Source organism: Mustela nigripes, chromosome 6 (genome assembly GCF_022355385.1).
Source record: "Mustela nigripes isolate SB6536 chromosome 6, MUSNIG.SB6536, whole genome shotgun sequence".
In the NCBI taxonomy this organism is placed as follows: Eukaryota; Metazoa; Chordata; class Mammalia; order Carnivora; family Mustelidae; genus Mustela; species Mustela nigripes.
Genome location: NC_081562.1, coordinates 60,594,568 through 60,617,893, shown reverse-complemented (window position 1 = coordinate 60,617,893; position 23,326 = coordinate 60,594,568). Strand labels below are relative to the sequence as shown.

The following is a 23,326-nucleotide window of genomic DNA, read 5'->3' as shown; positions in this document are numbered from 1 at the left end:
AATGTCACCATCTTGTGGTGTTTTAAGATATTGCTGCTGAAGGCATTAAAGGATATGTTTGTATCTAATAATAATAGGAAGGTACGACTTTTTTAGTACTTGTCTCTCAATCAGTATGCCATGTATTTAGCCAATGAATAAGCACTTGTGTTTCAATCTTAATATAAATGTCTGCTTCAAAACAGATTTTAAAATTATTTTGTGTTTAGAAAATGCCGATCACACGGAAGCCTTTTAGTAAATTTAATACCACTTAAAACTTGTTTGTTTGCTGCTTCTATTTCAATGTAAATTGCATGAGAATAGAAACATTGTCTTGTTCAGGGATTAATCTCCCAGGTTTACAAAGCAGTTCCCCCCAGGGTGGGCCCAAGAAATGCCTGATGAATACAAATGTGAATGAATGAATGTTTTCAATCTTTTGTAAATATTTTAAGACAAATTAGCTTCAGAATTTTCCTAGTTTGCTAACAAACCATGCAAATCAAAGCTTTGTTTTATTTTTTCAAACCACTAAATTTGGTATGCTCTGAGAGATTTTAGTGTTTTTGTTTTGTTTTATCAAGAGTTTCGTAAAGTGACGTAGTTCAGTAATGTATTGATAACTCGATTTGGTTTTAATTAAATCTATTAGAAAAATATGCAGGTATGTTATGAATTATTCCGGCTCACCATAAAATGTGGAGGAAAGACTGCAGCCTTTGGAGTCAAGGACACCAGTTTAGACTTTTGGCTTTGCCGGTGGTGTGGTTTGGGAAACTAAACTTTCTGAGCATTGATTTTTTTTTTTCTCTTCCGATACTGGAGGTAATAATTACCTCTTTCATAGTACAAAGGTAAACTAGAAATGTGAGTTTGTATTAATTTGAGCATATGACTGTTCAAAACCAACAGACTGCCTCCCCCTGGATGGACACGGAAGATGTTCTTTGAACACTTGGTGAAAAAAGTATTTAGAAACAGCCAGTTAATGTTATTTATTCCGAATTGAAACTCCAGGTAAGTCCAAACCCTGACGTTTATTAAAATAAATTTCAACTAATGTAATTTTGGGAATCTTGTAATGTCAGCAATTAATTAATTTAGTATCACATTTTAAAAACATAAAATGTTATTATTTTTAATAAGGTACAATACACTTTCAATCATACAAGTTACTTTTCTTTTAATCATTTCAAAAGTTATGTCATCTTCATGCTGAATAAGCAAAATTCATTCATGATATAATAACTTTTTTTTTTTTTTTTTGGTCAGCCATCATCCCTTAAAAATGCACTAACGTGGGGTAAAAATTCCCTGGCCCTGTATGAAAGCTTTGGTTGGTCCCCTGTTTTTTCTGTTTGCTTATGTCTTTCAAGACATTTAGTTTTCAAATGCTGTCTTAATTTAGTAGTTGGAATTTCAAGTTCTTTACAAAAATAAAAACCTCAAACTTGGGTTGAGGTTTGCTCTTCTTGCCTCAGAGTTAGTCCAGATTTTCCACAGCTACCTTCCATTTTGCCTTCCATTATATTCAAGATAGAGGGAGGGAGGAGATTTAATTGGATAATCTCTATTTGTGGATCCTTTCCAACTTCCCATGCAAGGCAGCTAGTTAAGGCCAACTCTCTCCAGGGCTCTGTGGGAGATTTTTGTTATCTTTCCCCCTTGACCTTCCCTCATGGATAACCATTTCTGATTCCCAGAATATCAGGAATTATACCTCCAGCTTCTTAGTGGTCCCCGGTTGTATGAGACACTCATCTCTAGAAAACATCTGTGCAAATCCTGTCTGAGAAGTGTGAGTGCAAACCTATCTCGTGGTGATGGTACTCCTTAGATCTGCCCCCAGACAGTCTATGAGCTCTCTCCTTGGTCTCTAGATTTTCCACCTAGGAGTCTTATCCCAGTTTAAAGGTGGCTTTGACTTTATCAGACATTAGTCAGACTTTGGTCTCCCATGTCTGCAAATCTCTGGGATCTTATATCTGAGCCCTACCAGAGAGGCCTCCTGTGGTTAGAAGGGAGAGAGGCCTCATGTCTCCTCTTTGACAAGCCAGAAGGCTCAGAGGGAGGCACAAGCCCTCATCACAGAAAATTTCCTTATAATGCTTCCATTATAAGGAAATGAGGGGAGTAGATGAGGGGAGTCAAGAATCCTAGAAACAGTTCTCATAATTACCTTTTGGAAGATTAGATTTTGGTTTGAAAACTTCCATTAAAATTTTGTATCTATTACAGTTTATGCTTCAGTGTAAAATTATATGTATTTTTTTATACTCCATTGTACATCTTCTGATCTAAAGTTTCAAGCTATGCTGTGAGAAAGTAATACCCTAGTAAGCAAAGAACTGCTTCAATAGTAACATTTTCAAGATCTGAGCAGACCTAAATCCAAGGGACATAATTAATTTTTAGCATTAGCCTCTAGCAGTAGTTATTTCTCGCTATCAGCATATGTGCAATTGAAGTTTGATTTTAAGATAAATGATTTCACACACCATGTTATAGATACATGACATGTGAAAAATCACTTCTGTCCATTTCGAAGAGATCGATTACAAAATATTATCAAAGGCCAAGTAGAGAAAACATACTTGATGTTTATAGGAGACTATCAACTGCATAAGTAGACATTTAATGATGTGTGAATCAGGTAGCAGAAATGAGAAAGTTCTGTGTGAAATGTAATGATATAAATTAAATTACAGAATTAAAATAAAAGAGCTTAATCAGGAACATTTATAAGTACAATGAGTCATTAAACTGCCAAATGTCTGACAGAGCCAAGGCTGCAAAGACATCTTTTGCCCTTTTATAGAATTCTGTAGGGACAGATCGTGTTGAAGAGATTTTAGAAGGAAAAAAAAAATCAATAGACTTTTAAAATTCTGAAGTGATTATTAGGCTGGATTAATATGGTTGTCTTTTTAAGAATTTAAGACAAAAGATAAGGCAACTTAATTAAATGTTCACAAGCTTCCACAATAGTAAATATTCACACATTCTGAAATCATCCTGTCATCATAGGACCATCTCTCTCTTTTTTTTTTTCTGTGATTTTTTTTTCATATTGATCCAAATATATTTTAAAGGCAGCCTAATGATGAGACTGAATTTGCACTAAATTTCTTCCATGTGTATTTTTTCTGACAATCAGACCCAAAAATGTGGCTAAAAGGAAGTTGGGTAGTAAGAAATTTTGCACGGGAATAAGACATGTTAGGCAGAATCCATGTATTTCAACAAAACCATATCAATATCTTGTATTCCTTGTTAACATAAGAGGTCCTAAAGTTTATACATGCTATTTATGCAGCATTACTATGATAAATTGAAATGTAAAACCAAGGTAAACAATCAGCATATTCAGTGGTATAAGTGAGTTTTGGTTAGTCAGAGGGCAGCTCTCTGTGAGCTCTTGCAAATGAAAGCTGAACACTAACATTTATAAGTGGGTTGACCCGATCATCATTCCTATTTAAGAGAAGGAAAATCTTGAGACCTGTTTAAGAAGAAAAAATTCAAGTCATTCTCCGGGCCAAATCACCCTTTCTGAAGGCCAAATCACCCTTTCAAAGAACGAAATTATGATCTGTTAATGAAAGTGAAGACAATGCAGTTATGATTGTTTAATGGTAAATTTTAAAACTGCAGTGCTGGATAATTCCATGTTCAACTACTTGTCTCAGGGCATAGCTAGGCAGGCTACATTCTGACTTTACAAAATAGAGTAGAGGGTTGAGTATGTTTCTTCTTGGTGGCTTGACTAAGATCAGATCAGATCAGTAAGGGAGAGGACGGGGAGGGAAGGAAGTGGGAATGTGAATGGTGCCTTGCTGCATGTTTGTATGCTTTTCCACTGGGAAGAGGAGATGGTTAAAAACTCCTTGTGTCATGTAGATGAAGTCAGAAGGGATAGCCTTCAGCTTATTTTGCTTTCCATAAATTTTTTAAATTTCAAGATTTTTTTAAAATGTAAAAGATTTTTTAAAATTTTAAACTTAAGATTTATTTCTTTGAGAGAAAGTATCCATGCACACGCACACGCAAGCAGGTTGGGTTATGAGGGGGTGAGGAAGGGCTAAAGGAGTGGGAGAAAAAGAATCTTGAGCAGTCTTCACATCTACTGGACCCAGGGCTCATCTCAGGACCCTGTGATCAGGCTCTGATCCAAAATCAAGAGTAGGATGCTTAACTCACGGTTCCTTACCCCAGCCCCCCTTCCTTCCATAAATGTTGAAGTCCATACCTGCTGGGTTTAAAATGTATGGTGATCCTGTGCACTCTACAGTCTGTCACTTAGAAAACTAGCCTTCTTATATAGCTGTTTTGCACTCTGGAGCCACTGCTTTTTTCCCCTCTTCTGTTTCAAAAAAAGAAATGACAGTTTTTCTAGATGTCGCCACAACTATTTCAGGTACATGCCCAAATCCCATATTCTTCATCTCCACTGTTGTGCTGTACAAATTGGGTTTTTCATTATTTTAGCTGAACCATAGTTTCTATCTCTGATTTTTACTTCGATCCTAAATAATGCCCATATATTGTTCCCACAGTCAGCTGCCGTTATCAGTCAGCTTTGTTATAAAATTGCGGCACAGGGGCCCCTGGGTGGCTCGGTGGGTTAAGCCTCTGCCTTCGGCTCAGGTCGTGATCTCAGGGTCCTGGGATAGAGCCCCACATTGCACTCTCTGCTCGATGGGGAGCCTGCTTCCTTCTCTCTCTGCCTGCCTCTCTGCCTACTTGTGATCTCTTTGTCAAATAAATAAATGAAATCTTAAAAAAAAAAATGCGGCACAGCAGTTATCAAATCTCAGTGCCATAATACCTGCAGAATACATGCTTAGTATCTGCAGCTCGGTTGAAAGAGCTCTGCTGGTCTTGGCTCAGCTAGATAGCTGGGTGTCAGGCTATAAGTCTGCCTGGGCTTGCCTTCTTGCTGCTAACCAGGCTCTGTTCTGCACTTCCTGTGTTCATTCTTCACCCACATATAAAGGGTCACAAATTTCTTCTCCTCACAATAGCAAGAATGCAAGAGGGCAAGGTCCACTGTACATGCCCATTTCAAGAATTTTTCTCCAGCCAAAGCAAATCCCAAGTCTAAGTCCAGCATCCATGAAAGTGAATATTTCCTGAATAATCCAAATGATCAGAGCTTTTCTTGTTTTAATTACTATTGACATACTAAAATTACCCCAGAATAAGTGATTAAAAAACAATTTACTTTTGCTTGTGAGTTTGTATGTCAGGAATTTGGGCATGACTTTTCCATCTGATTCTTTTTTGAAGTAGCTCAGGGGTCATAGTGCGAGGGTAGTGGGGACTTCGGTCATTTGAAGATGGATGGATGGGCTGCATAGCAAGGGACTTACATGGCTGGCCACTGACACTGGCTGTTGGCTAACAGCTTAGCCAGGCTGTTGGCTAGCAGCTCAGCTGGGCTGTTGCCTGGAAAGCGAATATGAACCCTCTCCAGTGTGGAGGTCATAAGGCAGTGGGGTTTTTCATGATAGAGTCCAAGCAGAGTCAGAAGGGACTGGGGAGTAGAAGAGTAAGGAATAGAAGAAGTCTTACTCGATTGCCTTGGTGTTGGTTCACAACCCTCTTGGAAGATTCCTGGGTGAAATGTGAGCTGGTTTCTCATGTGGAGGGCAGGGTGAGACACAAGGAAAAGGAAGGCCCTCCAGACTGGCAGGGAGTAGGTTTAATGGACAAAGGAACTTACCTAGGAGATTTGTCTTGGGCAGCAGCAAGACGAACAGGTCTCAACACCCACCTGCCAAATCTTAAAAATGTTTATATAGAGAGGCCTTACCTGGGTGCAGTCACATGTGCTGGCCATTTGCTTTCGACACCACATCACTATGTCAAGGATTTGTCCTTGGGGCAGCTTCTGGGAGTGGGGAAGGCAAGCAGAAGCCACTCTATAAGGACAAGTAGTGGGCGAGGAGCCTTCAGTTGCTGGGCTCAGCTCACTGGTCAACCAGCCAGTCACATCCTCTTGATGACCTTGCTGGCAATTAGTGATACCCGCCAGTTTTAGTAGGTGGTTAAAGGTGACTTTGTGTGTGTGTGTGTGGTGTGTGTGTGTGTACATTTTCAGATTGTTAGCAGTACTTTAGTGTTAGAAACATTCTTACAGTTTTCTTTTCTTTTTCTTTTTCTTTTTTTTTTTAAGATTTTATTTATTTATTTGACAGTCAGAGATCACAAGCAGGCAGAGAGAGGAGGAAGCAGGCTCCCTGCTGAGCAGAGAGCCCGATGCGGGGCTCGATATCAGAACCCTGGGATCATGACCTGAGCCGAAGGCAGAAGCTTTAACCCACTGAGCCACCCAGGCACCCCTGCAGTTTTCTTTTAAAGGATGATGCGTGTCCTCTGGAAAGACACTTATAATACCCCACTTCCATCACTCAATGTTTATCAGTGACACTGTTCTTTCTGCTTCGAATATGTCCCCTATTAGAAAACCTTTAAATAATGACCTCTTAACAACCTCCCTCAAGATCCACATATGAGTAAGGTCTACAGGAAACAAGAGCCTCTGACAGGCTGCAGGTGGACCGTCTGGCTGGCTTCCCTTTCGCTCCTGATCACTTGCTGTGGTCCAGCAGCTAAGGTCCACTTGGCTCTTGAAATTTCAGGGATGTATCAAATACACTTACTTACTGCTGTCCCCAAATACCAAACTTTTGGTCCTTTTGCCTCAAGATTTTGCTTTCCAGTTTTTAAATCTCCTGGTGGCTGTGATTTCTACCTTGTTGCTTTCTCAGACCAGTAAGACCACTCCTTTCAGTCTGGGCTCTATGCCATGGTCTATGCAGCAAACTGGAAAGGGGCGTCACGGACAAAGTTAGGTAAATGCTTACCTTGTAATGAGTTTTGAATTCTTCCAATCATGACTACATTCGCATATATATTCAGTGTTTCAGTGTTCCTAAACTTTGCCCAAATATCTTTAAATTCATTTGTGCACAAATGTAACACATATATTTTATGCCATTTCATGGTGATTACACCCTATTGAATTTTTTTTTTTTCAAGTGACAGATCTACTTGATTAGTTCTATGGCAGTTTGCTTTTATTATCTAATTTTAATTGTGCTTCTCTCTCATCAATATTCTTAATCCATCTTTGTCATTATTTTTCCATTTTAGTCCCCTAGACTATTTGATTGCTTCCAATACTCATTAGTATCTAATTTATTCTATTGTTACACATAGTACAGGCATTTTTATACATCTTAGATCTTTAAAAGCTTATTTAGTGATTTTATGCTGAAAATACAAAAAACAGTCAATTACTGTAAGTAGTTACCCCTTTTTGTAAATTGTAGGCAAATATTTTATATACATGCATTGATGGGATTGAATAATCATGTAAAATACATGCCTACTTATACTTGGGTAAAATATAATAATATTCATACATCACAATTTTAAAATTTCTGTAAATGTCAGGTTCTCAATTCTTAAATAATTAGGAATAAGTGCTTTTTAGTGGTTTTATTTTATTTTGTCTGCAAAATGTCTCTTTGCTATTAGTTGCATCCAACCCAGGCTTTTGTTTGATATCATTAGACTAAGATCATACAAAGTAATGGGTATAGTAGACATGATTATTTCTACCAAAATCGCAATTTCTAAAATGAAAGATGAAGGTAATGTTAAACTTTTAGTGGAGCTGTTACTTGTTTTGTTTTCTGTAATACTCTTTCCCGATGTATTTTTTACCCCAAATACCTCATAAAATAAAACCGAAAAGTGTTCACTTACATATAAAACTATGCAAACATTTAATAAACATATGGTATTCAACTTGCAATCTTTTAATTTAAAAGTTAAAATAAGCATAATATAAAGCAAGATGACAAAATTTGATCCCATAAAAATGGTGTAGGGATGTAAATTTAAAACCAGTTTGCTAATTTTCAGGAATCTAGGTTCATGGACTTGAAGCAATATGGCTTATTTGAATAACAGTAAAATAATCATGTAAACCAGACAAAAATATACCTCAGCTAAACTTCTTTAATTATAAACTTTGATTAGTATATTGGAATTGAAAATTTTTTAAAAAAACCCATTAACATAAAGCCGTAAAACTTAGTATGAACAAATAACATCAATATTTATAAACAAAATTATGGTTTAGAAATAAATGATAAGAAACCAAAATAAATCAGAAATAGAAGATACACAGTGGACTGTCTAGTGAATGCAGGTACATTTTCAATGGAATTTTATGTTAGACATTTCACTAAATGAGCTGAAACTTTTTCCAGATACATGTTATAAAACAAGTTCATCTGCAAGTAATTTAATTTACTTATGTGAAAAAGCTCAGCAATGCTCTGTGTGGCATTAGGTGTCTGAGACATATCATAAAAGCAATTAGATCATACGGGAAACCAGCTGTGCATCAAGTAGATTGCTTTTATCTAAGTGATAAAAACCTTGTAGAGTGTGAACAATATTGGGTATAAAATGTAACATTTTAAAGAGCAACATAAAAGAGGAAGAGAATGAACAAGGGAAATGGCAAATTTGCACCGGGCGTGTGCAACTGGAGGAGGGGAAAAAGGAAGGGATAAAGATTTGTATTGGTTTCTGATAAACTGTTCACCTGTTCTGAATTTAATCAGAAAAAAACCTCAGCATCATTTAATTTATCAAGTATGTGATCCCAATTTGTAGTTCAGTCACTCTAAGAAAATTCAGTTTGTAGGTTTTATTCTAAAGGAAGGTAGACATGATGTTATCCAACCCTGTTCTTTACCAGGGAAGGTTTGGAGAAAAAGAGGTGAGGAAGAAAGGAGGAAGGGGGGCGGGCAGGCAGGCAGCATCAATGAAGAGGAAGAGAGAACCTGGTTATTGAATTATTTCGGTGGGCATTCATGATTAAGAGGCAAGTTCAGACAGACCAGCTCCTATCATCCACACGGGACACTGTGATTTTGGAGTCACGGAATAAATGTTAGACGAATGAATGGATGCATGATCTTGCCTGAGTTGGAGAAATAAGTTTTGAGCCAAGGAAAAGGGTAGTCAAGAGTACCACAAGGTTTTCTAAGTATTATTAAGGAGGACGTTACTTATTAACTTTCTAATGTAACTTTTAACATCCACTGAGTCTGTTTCCTACTAATGAGATTTTATATTTTAAATAGTCCCAAACTTTGTTTCAGTTTAAGAACACAGTTGCAAACTACATCTGGTTATGAACAATCACATATCTGGGGACAAGAGAGTATTATTTCCCGTTCTAAATTATTTATAATTGTTACCATGTATTGAGCATTTACTATGTGCCAGGCCATCTACTAACCATATTATGTTTATTAAGTTTTTTTAGTTAATTCAAACAACTTTTTAAATTTAAAAATCTTATTTATTTATTTTTAAAAACGTATTAATTTATTTGGGGGGAGAGAGAGTTAAGTAGACTCTGTGCTGAGTGTAGAGCCCTACATAGGGCTTGATCTCATGACCCTGGGATCATAACCTGAGCTGAAACCAAGAGTGAGATGCTTAACTGATTGAGCCACCCAGGTGTCCTCACCATGTTTTTAAAAACTTCTTTGATTTGATTGTGATGTGCATCTGTTTTTCACATAGTGATGTATGGACAGAAGAGCTAATATAAAATGGAAAATCATTGTGCTGTTCGGGAGACTGGTGTTTTTTAACTAAACTGTAGTCACTGAAATTTTTCATATCAGAACCATACAAAGCAAGGGCTGTTTGTGTGTGTGTGTGCCCATGTGTGTATATGTGTGTGTGTTTAGAGAGACTTATTTCAATATTGAATCCTTACAGTAAACATATGATTTCCACTTGAAATTTTTAAAAATCATCTTACAGTAAAATTGAATAGGTCTTCTGTGTTTATTCCTAAGTAGTTCATAATATGCTGCTATTTTCTGAATGACATATTTTACTTTCAGCATTTCTAACTGGTAATTGGATATTTTTCTTAACATACTGACCATTTGTAAGATAATTTGTTTTCATTTTGTTTCTTAGGTTTCTCAAAATATGACCATAACATCTGGAAATAATTTTATGTTGTTTTTACTTTCATAGCAATTATAACTCATAAATTATACAATTATTCAAAATTTATAAATGGGTAATTTTTCCTATTTTACTGCATCAACTAGTATGTCCACAATTCTCTCTCTAAGGTTCTAAATTAAATGTAAAATCTAGTATTTTATACTTGATTAAGTTGTTGATTATTAGTTTCCCATCACGGTTTGGAAATTTTATTACATTATTAATTTTTTTAAAAGATTTTATTTATTTATTTGACAGAGAGAGAGAGAGTGAGATCACGAGTAGGGAGAGAGGCAGGCAGAAAGAGAGGCAGAAACAGGCTCCCTGCTAAGCAGGGAGCCTGATGCAGGGCTCAGTCCCAGGACCCTGAGATCATGACCTGAGCCAAAGGCAGAGACTAAACCCACTGAGCCACCCAGGCACCCCACATTATTAATTTTTAAATAATACTATAAAATCAGATAATAAACTATCAAACATTTACCTCTGACTCACAGATATTTTTATAGGTTTCCTAATATTACTTCCTGAGGGTACTGCTTACCCACTGAAAAGAGTTACAACTTTATCCAAGATGCTTCCGTCTATTTGGCAGGTCATGTCCCATGTCTAATTAGAAATTTTCCAATGTGTACTTGATATTCCTCCTGAATTTATAACATTGATTTGGGATTTTCTTTACATAACCTCTTGGTCATCAGAATAGAGAAATAGAGATTTAAAAGGATCTGTATCTTCACTCAAGTCAATTTTTCAGCCAGAACCTGAACTTCTATATTTTTTTTTATAACCTAGTCACATCATCAGAGATGGGAGAAAAATAATTTAAAAATTAAAATAAGAAATGATCAATATAATTGTCACCATAATGTACTACAAAAAGCAAAATGGCTAGAAATAAGGAAAACTCAAATCTAGAAAATTTCTGTCTTTTGCCTTCCTTTCAGTGCCCCACAGTCACAATCATGAACATATCTACACTGTTTTATCAGTAAGTTTTCATTACATTTTACTCCACAAACTCAAATACTTTCATAAGGATTATAGAAAACACATGGAGCATTATTTTTTATATTTTGTTTTATGTCACCTCTTCTTCATCTGCTTCACGTGCTCAGTAGAATGAAACTATTCAGTGAACATTTAAAAGAATGAATGTTTGTGTGGCCTTATGTTTGCTAAGAGCAATTATATTTTAAGCAGAATAAGAACAATTGTATGTATTTGTTTTCTGTATACTTCCGTTCTTTCCTCATCTACAGGTTATTTTGGGGTAGTGATAGGCAGCATGGCTCCTTTTAAGAAGTTCCATACTGGTAGCTTCTTGTTCTAACAATTATATTTCAGCTGTGGACAAGCTTAAATTAATATGGATTTGGTTATAAGGAGAACTTAATAATTTCTGCCATCTGGCCCATTTAATTACCCTTAGCTTCCTAGGCATTGAGCTAATAATTATTCTTATTAATACTTTCTCACATTCATAGAGATTTTAAAAGAACTTTGAAAACAATAACTATGATGTTATAACTCATAAGCTCACAGGACATTGAAATATAATATTTTATATGTTGCCATTCAAATTCATTTTAAATCTTAAAAGGGGCACTTGTGTAGCACAGTTGGTTAAGCATCCAACTCTTGGTTACAGCTCAGGTCATGATCTCAGGGTCGTGAGATCAAACCTGCACTGGGCTCCATGCTGAACATGGGAGTCTTCTTTCTCTCCTTCTTCCCCTCCCCACCACTTATACACACTCTCTCTCTCTAAAATAAAAAATGAATCTTTAAAAAAAAAGGTAAATTATTTTAATATAAAAAATGCTTCAAAAGAAGTCAAATAATTGAAACCTATTATCAATAAATTATAATAGTACTTAAATGAATAGAGTTCAGTATCACTATGAGAATAGGTGACAGATAAAGGAGGTAGAATACAAAGTAGGTATGTAAATATAAGTTACATTCCAGCTGGGATCATCCCTCTTTTCACTACTATCTAGCTGTGAGTCCCTTGCTGGACTCTCAGTTCCAGTGGCTTATGTGTCATAATCACTTCAGGCTCAGAATTCCTGTCTCTGCTTCCTTTTTGTGTACTCCATATTAGTCTATTGAAGGAAGTCATCCTTGTTGCTTGCATATTAGACCTTGTAGCGGGATATACAAGTTTGAGTATGACAGAATTTTTATGTGGCAGCAATAGAAATATTTTAAAATGTCTTTCTTAACTATCCATCCCATCTCACTTTCCATATCAAGCACATTCTGTCATTATCTTGTTTAGCATTTTATTTTCTAAATATTGGGCTTAGAAATTTTTATTTAGGGGTGCCTGGGTGGCTCAGTGGGTTAAGCCGATGCCTTTGGCTTGGGTCATGGTCTCAGGGTCCTGGGATCGAACCCCACATCGGACTCTCTCCTCAGCGGGGAGCCTGCTTCCCCTTCTCTCTCTGCCTGCCTCTCTGCCTACTTGTGATCTCTCTCTCTCTCTGTAAAATGGATAGATAAAATCTTAAAAAAAAAAAAAAAGAAATTTTTATTTATTCTGTTGACTTTGTATTTTTTGTCTTTCCCTCCACCAAAAAGTAAAATATATAAGAGCTTTGTCACCTAATATCTACATTACTCACATTAATGTCTTTGCCATAAGTGTTCAATAAATATTTGTTGAATAAAAGAGGGAGAAATCTCCATTCTTCAAAGTCCTTCAGCCACCTGGCAAAATATCCTAATATTTCACCTGGGACTTGCTCTGTTATTTGACATTCTCCTTTCTGCCTTTTGTTACTACCCTCTTTAGGAATTCTGTTCCCCCTTTTTTAGCCTATGTCTTCAGAGCAAATACATCTTGCCCCATGATTTCAAAGAATCATCTTCCATCCCTAACAACTGTCAAAATATTTCTCCTTAAAGAAAGTTCTGGGGGTGCCTGCCTGGCTCAGATGGTAGAGCACGTGATTCTTGATCTCAGGGTGATGGTTTGAGCCCCATGGGTGGCCTGCAGTTTACTTAAAATTAAAAATTTAAAAAAAGAGAGAGAGAAAGTTTTGTATTAAAAGGAATTCTGTCCCTAGCCATTGAAATGATATTCATTACTTTGCCTCACACAAAGTTAGTTGGTAAATAATGAAGGTTATATTTGAAACCATTTGAGAAATCATTCATTATATATAATAATTAAGATAAATAAATTCAAAATCAATTAATAGCAGTTAATAGAATTATTATTTAATTATTAAGGAGAAACATGTAAATACTTCAAACTATCAAATTTCAAATGGATTGAAAAGTGGAAGGTAAGAATCTCATAAACAATTAGATGGCTATGTATAAGTAATTATATATCTAATCTTCTGGTGGCAAGATTATATATCTAATCTTCTGGTGATGTCACCAGAAGATTAGATTACCACTAAAATACATGAAAAAAAAACCTGTGAATTAAAATGATTGACAATCATTTTATTTTTTCAATCAAGGTTTTAATGAGTAAAAATAAAATAATTTTATTTAGTGCTTATGATTGAGGATTACCTTTCATCAGGATCTAGGGTAGACAGAATTCCTCTGCTCATGAGGTGACTGAAACCTGCATATTTACATAGGTTGAATACTTGGTGGTCGTGTCTCTATCAAGCTGGCATTTAAAAATTTCCAGTGTACCAACATTCTCATATAAGGAAACTAAGCACTGCATCAGTGGTAGCTTCTGGTTTTCCAACATGACTCATTCTCACTGAGTAATAGTGGCTGAGTTTCATCTGAGAAATTGGATTCAGTCACTACAATGATTCTATACTTTGCTTTACTGAACCTGCACGGAGAGCTTTTTAATCTTGTAAAGATTGTAATTCCATTTCTATATATGGATCTTTAATCCAGGACCACATTTTTGTGGTAGGAGCTTCAGTAGAGTTAAATATACTCAAAGCAGTAATCAAGGCAGAGTGTGTTTAAGTGCTGTGAATGAAGGATAAACCATGAAGTCTTTTTTTTTTTTTTAAATACAACTAACATATAAAATTATATTAGTTTTAGGTATACAGCAAAATATTTGATATTTGTGTATACTGTGAAATTATCACCTCAGTAAGTCTAGTTAACATCTGTCCCCATAAATAGTTACACATTTTTCTTCTTGCGATGAAGGCTTTTCAGATCTGTTTTCTTAGTGGCCTTCAAAAATGTATTATTGTATAGTATTATTAACTGTAGTTAATAATTAGTATTATTAGTATTATTATTAGTAGTAGTATTAACTGTAGTCACCATCAAGTATATTACAGCTCCATGACTTAGTTATTTTATAAATAGAAGTATATACCTTTTGACACCCTTCACCCATTTTGCCCACCTCCCACTCACTGCTTCTGGCAACCACCAATCTATGCTCTGTATCTGTGAGCTTGGTTGTGGTTTTTTGTTGTTGTTGAAATCTTTAAGTAGAGGAAAGATTAAATATATCTGGATAGACCAGAGTAAATACGAAGGACAAAGTAAATTCTGAACTGGGCCTGATGAGTACTAAAATTTCAACAGCAGATATAGTCTTGCTCCTTTTTAAAAGAAGAAATGTGAATTCCAACTTCACAATGTTCTTTCAACACATGCCAGTTTGCATAAATAAAACACTGTTGTTTCACATACGTTTTTGTCTCAAAATTTTAGGAAGAGAGGACACATTCTAAAAACAAATATGTAATAAAAATGATAATTTCTAGGTAACCAGGATTTGATTAACCAGTCTCATATTTCCATAATAGACATTTTGTGCTATTTTTAGAAAAGAACATTCTTTAGAGTTTTTAGCATCAAATTATCAAAATAACATCAAATTTTATCATAGCCATTCTCCATGGCTATAAAGTGAAAAATGTATGGACATCAATCATATCAAACTCAAGGGTAAAGTTACTAATTTTTTAAAGTTCCCAAAAGTCATGTGAATGTTTCCTTCAAAACCTATGCCTGAGAAAGGTCAGCCCTATTCTAAAAGTAGAAACAGTAAAGTCATGAGTAGATTCAGAACTTTTCAACCTCTATTTTCTCATTATTGTGGAAATGCTGCGGTTTTAGCATAAACTTCTGCTGATACAGTGAAGGCTTCTTTAGGTCAGAAGATAAGTCAATATTAAGAAGTTAAGTCACAGAACATATTTCTTAATTGCAATAAAACCTCAAGAATTCTAGAACACTTTTTCACGGATCTATAACCATTTCACTTTAATGTGAATGTCAAATGTGTAAATAAGTTTAGCCAAAAGGATAGAGTTATTAACAAGATGAAAAATGTTTAATGTAATTTAAAATAATAAAATACAGATTAAACTGTTTAAGCCAATATAAAATATTTTCATGTTCTTTAGAAAGTTTTTTTTTACCAGTTTTTATTTTTTATTATTTTTTTTTAATATAATTTTTTATTTTTTATAAACATGTATTTTTATCCCCAGTGGTACAGGTCTGTGAATCACCAGGTTTACACACTTCACAGCACTCACCAAAGCACATACCCTCCCCAATGTCCATAATACCACCCCCTTCTCCCAAACCCCCTCCCCCCAGCAACCCTCAGTTTGTTTTGTGAGATTAAGAGTCACTTATGGTTTGTCTCCCTCCCAATCCCATCTTCTTTCATTTATTCTTCTCCTACCCACTTAAGCCCCCATGTTGCATCACCACTTCCTCATATCAGGGAGATCATATGATAGTTGTCTTTCTCCGCTTGACTTATTTCGCTAAGCATGATACGCTCTAGTTCCATCCATGTTGTCGCAAATGGCAAGATTTCATTTCTTTTGATGGCTGCATAGTATTCCATTGTGTATATATACCACATCTTCTTGATCCATTCATCTGTTGATGGACATCTAGGTTCTTTCCATAGTTTGGCTATTGTGGACATTGCTGCTATAAACATTCGAGTACACGTGCCCCTTATGTGAGAAACATCTTGAACTGTGAGAAACAGATTGCATTTTGTAAAAGATAATGGGGAGGCAATTTGGATGAACAAAGAGACTACGATACCTGCCTCTGTGTTGAAAATTTCTTCAAGTCCCTTAGTAGTTATTGACTGCAGTTAGTTCATCTGTTGGAAAATACATGATGTCTACATTTCAAATTTCTGAAAATTATTCTTTCCTTATCTTTTATCAATGCTTCTAAATATTTAAAGATAAAAATGCATATTTCTTATTGTAATAAAACTCTGACTCCATTTTTAATGTTTCACTGCTGATAGCTTTAACACCATACCATTCCCCCTCCTCCTTCTACCACACATTTGGGCAAGTTGAGAAAAAAGCCTAGGGGGTTCCACATTTGGTACCAGCAGTTTGAATACTACCAGCCCTTTCCATGTGCCCTGGAATCTTCACCCCAGCTCTACCGTGTAATCTTTTTCTTTCTTTCTTTCTTTTTTTTTTTTTTTAAAGATTTTATGTATTTATTTGACAGAGAGAAATCACAAGTAGACTGAGAGGCAGGCAGAGAGAGGGAGGGAAGCAGGCTCCCTGCTGAGCAGAGAGCCCAATGCGGTACTCGATCCCAGGACCCTGAGATCATGACCTGAGCTGAAGGCAGCAGTTTAACCCACTGAGCCACCCAGGGGCCCCTCCACCCTGGAATCTTAAACAAAGTCCAGAGAATGTCTTTTTTTTTTTTTTTTTAAATCACCTAAGCCATTTTAGATCCTCCTGGAAGCCTCACTGCTCTTCCCAGAAAGCCTCAGTATGTGAGCAATGAACCTTCTTAGAACCCCTGGATGTGTGCTATTGGTCTCAGCACCCAAACCACATTTTTGGTTGGTGTGCCTGTGGGTGTAGCTGCAACACGTATTTATGAATAAAAACTTTAAAAAAATCTATCCATATTAATTAATCTGTGACTTATTTTGATGTATTTCTATTAACTATTCATACACACAAAATGGTCATTTAGTTTGAAAATAAAGAGTAGCTTTTGGTTAAAAAAAAAGAATTTTTAACTAAAAAGACGTAGTTGTAAAAGTCAAATTACATTATAATATGAAAGAATAATAAAAAGAGTACTTTAGGGAGGATGATGTTACACAGCTACAAAGCATATGGACCTTGTATTGACTTCATGAAACGTGGAAGTTTAAAAGAGCAGCTGAGAGAAAAAAAGTGGTCTGGAATTAAAGTGATATAAATTCCTAACATGAAACAATGAACTGAGTAAATTCCTCCAAGAGCTCTTCCTTTATTTTACTTTATTTATTTTTTTTTTCAAGTTTTTATTTAAATTCCAATTAGTTAACATGCAGTTTAATATCAGTTTGGGGTATTGACTTTATAATGATCATCATTAATCGCCATCACCCATTTAACCCATATCTCTGCCCATCTCCCCTCCAGCAATGTTTTGTTCTCTGTAGTTAAGTCTGTTTTTTGGTTTGCTTCCCAAAAGTCGCCTTTAAAATACCTACTAGCTTAAAGGACTGAATTAATCTCTAGGATATCCTTAGTTACACAGTTTACAGTTCTAAATGAAAAATTGCTCTGAATTTGGTCACTTGCCTTCAGTTTCCCCTTGAGATGCTATATACTGACATTTACATAAAAATCATAGATAGGTATTGACAATATGTAGATGAAGAAAATATTATTCTAGACCCCAATGAAGACTATGCATCTTTCTCATGGTAATGGTTGGGGAGTCCTTTTGCATAACTGTGTGTAACAGCAGGAGAAGCAACACACAAATGTATATTAAAGTTTGATTAGCATTGTTTTAAAACCCTGGAGGCCAGGTCAGAGGCCCCAGCTCCCCCAGTATAGTGGAAGTACTGTCTCCCCTTAATTCTTTTTCCTCTTTTTCCTCTTCCACCATTCTTTTTCCTTTTCCACCATTTCATAAACTAAAGTGGTGTTATCTTGTGCTTCTGTGTGCATATGAATGTCATAGGTATTTTGTTAAAATACAGATACTAATTTAGTAAGTCAGGCATGGGGCCTGCAATTCTATATTTCTAACATGATTCCAGATTATGCTGATGCTGCTGGTGTAATAGCAAAAGCATTCTTAGAAAGAAAACTCTCCTTTCAAATGAAATTTCACAAGAAACAGTACATAAACTAGAAAAGTGGTGATGTTGTTTCTCAGGCAGTTCAAATCTCTATGATTGGCAGAAATGTTTCCTTTTATATACATCCTCCATTTTTATGCTGCTGATTCAAAATATACATATTTATCCAGACATGTCCTCTGAGAAGCTGACTCATATCTAACGTCCTGAACTTTAAGAGATGAAGTTCTTGATTCTTCATATCTTCTAAGTTGTTCCCAGATCCCACCAACTTTTTTTTTTTTTTTTAATCTTAGTACCGGTACCATAAACCATACATCCTGTTTCTCCCAATTCAAAATGTTGATTTCTTCCTTTACCTTTTTTTATTACTTTCAACTTATTTCTAAATTCTTGCTTATTCTCTCATCATACATTCTGAATCCAAACTCTTCTTTCCATTTCTGTTGCTTCGTTTAAATCACCATTGTTCTTCCGTGCACAGATTGCTCTGTTAACCTGTCTTATCTCTCCGCTTCCACTTGTGCCTTTTGTAACACATTCTCTACACAGTGGCAAAAGTGGTCACCGATAAAGGCTTCTGCTAGCTCTCAAAATGCAATCGAAATCTTTGCTTTAACCTACAAGTTACTCCATGGCCTACTCCATGCATATCTTTACATTATCTAGTATAAATCCTTCTCCTCAATTTACTACATCAAGAAGTATTAGTTTTCAGTTCCTCAGACATGCCAGATATGCAAAATGGCTCACCATTCCATAGTGCATGGCTTAAACTTAATGCTCACTCTATAAAATACAACTGAGGTACATCATGTTCCTCCAGCCAAATGTATCATCTTCTACGGCAGTGGCCATAGAATATACTTGGACAGGAACTACTTTGGAAATTGGTAAGAATGTATGGGGGGTGAAGTAGTCTCTGATTACATTGGATTGACTGGATGAAAAATTCATTAGGCCTCTCTATGCGTCTCCTTCACTTGGACTTTTAGTTATGGCTGAAGTTGAAAAGTGTTTCCAATCATATTGTAACCAACTACAATCTGCTTCAAGATTACTTAAGGTACATGTTAAAATGCCATTTCTTGAGGCAGATCCCCACAGAAATTCTTATTTAGTAGGTTTTGTTGTGGCTCTGGAAGCTGTGTTTTAACACGTTTTCAAGGAGCTCAGTCTGGGGCACTAGTGTGTTAAGACTACTAATTAAGAGGAAATCATCTTTCCAAGTATAATCTTGGCTCGAGATTGTAACTCTGTTGTATAGAAGTTGACAGAGCCTTCATTACCATAAAGCAGTCAAAGTTGTACTTACTATACTTTGTGTCACCTGGGACAGATAATACAGATGTGTCATCTGCTAGTTTTAATGTATGAGTAAATTCTACAGAAATGTTCAGAATCCAGAAAACCCAGAGTGAATATTTGTTTGCTTGTAATTGTGGGTTTTGATACAACACATTTTCCCCCTTTTCTAAAAGAAAGAAGAACAAGAATAATCTCTCAGCCTTCCATAGAAACTGGAGATTTGGAGAATCATAAAGTTCCTAATCTGAAAGGAACAGTGAAATCATTATGAGGGGGCATTTATTGTGTGTTTATGCATTAACTTACTTATTTCTCCATCATCTGCTTGACAGAGTCACTATAATTATACCTACTTAATGGATAAAAACATTGCCACCCAGAAAGATTAAGAAAATTATCCAAATTTGTATGGTGATGGTGGCAGACGTTGAGAATTAGGAGATCAAACTTCTAACCACTACAATTTTTTGTTGGATCTTCTATTGTCTTGGGGGTCAATTTATCATATGCAGGACTGTTGAGACTGCCCTGCTGTTAAAAAAAAAAAAAGATAACTTTATAGCATGTACTCTGTAAACACCTTAACAGGATATTTTTCCACCCACAGATCAGATGCTTTCTCTAGAAGAAAATGATGGAATTGATGAATTGCTGGAGACAGCTGTGAGAGTTAAGGTCTCTTTCTCTAGAAGAGGTGAATTATAGATTTGAAATGACATTAATGTTTTTAATTTGTTTTCCAAGTCTCATTGATCTGTGAAACAGAGGACTTAAAAAATGTCAAAAATCTGACTCTATTAGACTTAAAGCTGAGGGAGGTTTTTGGTTTTAATATGGTGGTCTGCAGTCATGAAACCACATTAAGGAGAACTAGGAGACTTCCTAAAGGTGAGAGCTGATAGGTGGATTAATTAGGAATTTAGTTAAATATGAGAAAATTTTGAAGAGAGACGAACTGTGGGCAAGAAGGTGAAAATTAGGTCAGAAATTACATATACCAGAGCCAACACCAGAGACAGAAGTGTTTAAAAAAAGGTAAGCAGGATGCTGGAAAGAGGAAGTGGAAAGCCTGATATGGAATAAGCAGCAGAAAGGTAAGGTGTGAAGAAATATAGATATGCTAAAAAAAAAAGTTACTATTTGGAACAATGGATTCTGGAATTTACTCATGTTCTTTGGCTCTCCCACCAAGCTTGGGTGGGGAATTAAAGACATAGCCTACTATTAAAAACCATGGACCTTTAGTCTACTATTCCTTCAAAAATGAAGTTACATTACTCAAGATTGTTTAATATAAATTAGATGGTAAAAATAAAGAACATATATAGGATCTATGTCTAATGTTAAACCCATAGTGTTCTTTAATACCTACAAGTCCTTCAAAATAACTGTTATTCCTAAGTTACTTTCCATGAAAAATCTACATAGTTGGAAATTACAAAGATTTGGAAAGACTAATTTTTCTGAGCTCTAAGTTTTTGAGAGCACTGTCAAATGAATTTAATTGGCATAATTATCTCTTCACAAATAGATTTAAATTGTTTATTTGGATCTGGTTAAAAATTATCAAGGGAAAAAGGGAAGAGCAATTAATTTCATGAGTCCAGATTTTAACCTTTTTGAAATTGCATGGAGGCTATTTAAGGATTATACTTCTAAACTGATAAATTACCACAAACTAGAATTTGTCAGAGACTAAAATTAATTATCCTAAATTTTTATCTGACATTAGTCTAAATTATTATACATGAAAGAGCATTGAAATGCTTTTTTAAAATTTAAATTCAGCCACAGAGATTTTGAGAGTAATAGTTCTCTTTTTTTGATGATCTTATTTATTTATTTATTTGGGAGAGAGAGAGAGCATGGGCCTCCAAGTGGGGTGGGAAGGGGCAGAGAGAGGAGGGCAAGCGGACTCCAAGCTAAGTGGAGAGTCCCACTTGGGGATCAATTCCAGGATCCTGATATCTTGACCTGAGCCAAAGTCAGACACTTAACCAACTGAACCATCAAGGTATCCAACAGTCATAATTTTGATGATGATAACAATGATAACAATAACTGGGGGAATGAATAAAAATGAAGATGAAACAAGTGTCAGACTTCTGTATTTTTGCAAAAGAAAATTTTACCACATTCACTCCAAAATTGAACACCTTAATGAATAAATCTAGTATCTACTTTATTCTCAGTACCTAAAAAAAAAAAAAAAAGACTTTTTTTATTTGTGTGAAAGAGAGAATGAGTAAGGGGGAGGAGCAGAGGGAGAGGGACAGGCCAATGCAGGGCTTGATACCAGGACTCGGAGACCATGACCTGAGCTGAGGTCAGATGCTTAACCAACTGAGCCACCCAGGTGCCCTTATTCTCAGTACTTCAGTAAACTTTTTGACTTCAGTAGTGAGTGAAAACAGAGGACAATATCAGGTTTATGTGTTGAATGACTCACATATTTCTAAAGAACTTTACTCTAGCACCCAATACAATGACTGCAGTTGCTTCTTATTTCTTTGTTGTTGTTGTTGTGTTTTTGAAAAAAAATTAAAAAATAATTGTATATGGGGGTACCTGGTTGTCACATTCAGATGAGCATGGGAACTTATAAGGATGTAATTTCAGTAGAAGGAAATTATTCTATAGGGAAGATTTGAAATACAAGAGACAATGGTAGACATTTGTATTTCTTTAAAAAAATAGTTTAATTTATTTATTTGTTCATTTGGCAGGGGGTAGGGGCAGAGGGAGAGAGAGAATCTCAAGCAGACTTCACGCTGAGCCTGGAGCCCGACACAGCTCTATCTCACAATCCTGAGATCATGACCTGAGCTGAAATCAAGAGTCAAATGTTTAATGGACTGAGCCACCCATGTGCCCCTGAACATTTGTATTATGAGGATGAATCTTTTAAAAAGTCACTTGGACTATAGAAACTAATAATAATAATAACATGTAATTTTAAGGATTAGGGAAAAGAACTATTATTGATACCAGTATTGTGAAGTTTGAATGATACAGGGTTTGCAAAAGCTTATATTTTTACCTAACAATATTTAATAAGGGTTACAGTTCTACAATCAGATTCCTTTCAGGGTAAGTATATTTGTTTTGTTCCCATATGTTTTATTTTTAGCTTGTCTTATAATTTATTTTCAACTTTATTTTTGGTAATGTATTCTTTTCCTTTTTTGGTTTGCCCTGTGAGATATTTTAGTCCTGGATTTGAACCAATAGTTTAAGGACATAAATCTTGATTTCTTATGTTTAGGTGCATTCAAAATTATTGAAAATCATAATCAAATTATGTTTTACATCATGTTAAAAATTGAAAAATTCACAAGATAATCCAAAATTTAGTCACTTGTAAGAGGGTTTTAAAAACTGGTAATTTGGGGGACAAGTCCTGCCAGAGAATATTAGCTTGTTTTTTTGTTCTAACTTTATATTTGAACACCTTTAAATGGGTTTTAGACATAAAATTATTTCATGGCATTTCATGCATTTGTGTTACCTGCCTAATACTTAATGAATTTTAGTTCTTGATTAGTGTCTTACAAGATGACAAGCATCTGGAAATAAGTGTATTCCAGTTTAAAAAAATACTAGAAATTCCATAAACTTACTTTTACTTTTCTAAGAAAGTATAAGCACGTAAAATTGATGCCAAGATTTATTTAAAGCGTATATTTGCCAATATTTAATGTAAAATTTAAGACCTCTGAGTCTGCTTACCATCTGTAAATTAAGTATAATAATAATTATCTGGTTCATTTCAACCAGTGTGCTATGTAGATTTCTAACTACCACATTCCTCCCCACCCCCAGATCAAACATAACTGTCTATTATGTGGGGAGCTTAGAAGTTCTCACCGCTAACAACAGGAAACAAGCTGTACAAACTGAAAAATCAACAACTCTTCCTAAATTCCT

At 35.4% G+C, this 23,326-nt stretch overlaps 1 long non-coding RNA gene across 1 annotated transcript; it reads left to right on the top strand.

Moving 5' to 3' along the window:
- The first annotated feature begins 904 nt into the window (after positions 1-904).
- LOC132020624 (uncharacterized) lies at positions 905-22,278 on the top strand. Its single transcript, XR_009405041.1, has 3 exons — positions 905-999; positions 20,007-20,093; positions 22,126-22,278. It is a non-coding gene; the product is annotated as an uncharacterized LOC132020624 (long non-coding RNA).
- The last annotated feature ends 1,048 nt before the right edge of the window (positions 22,279-23,326 follow it).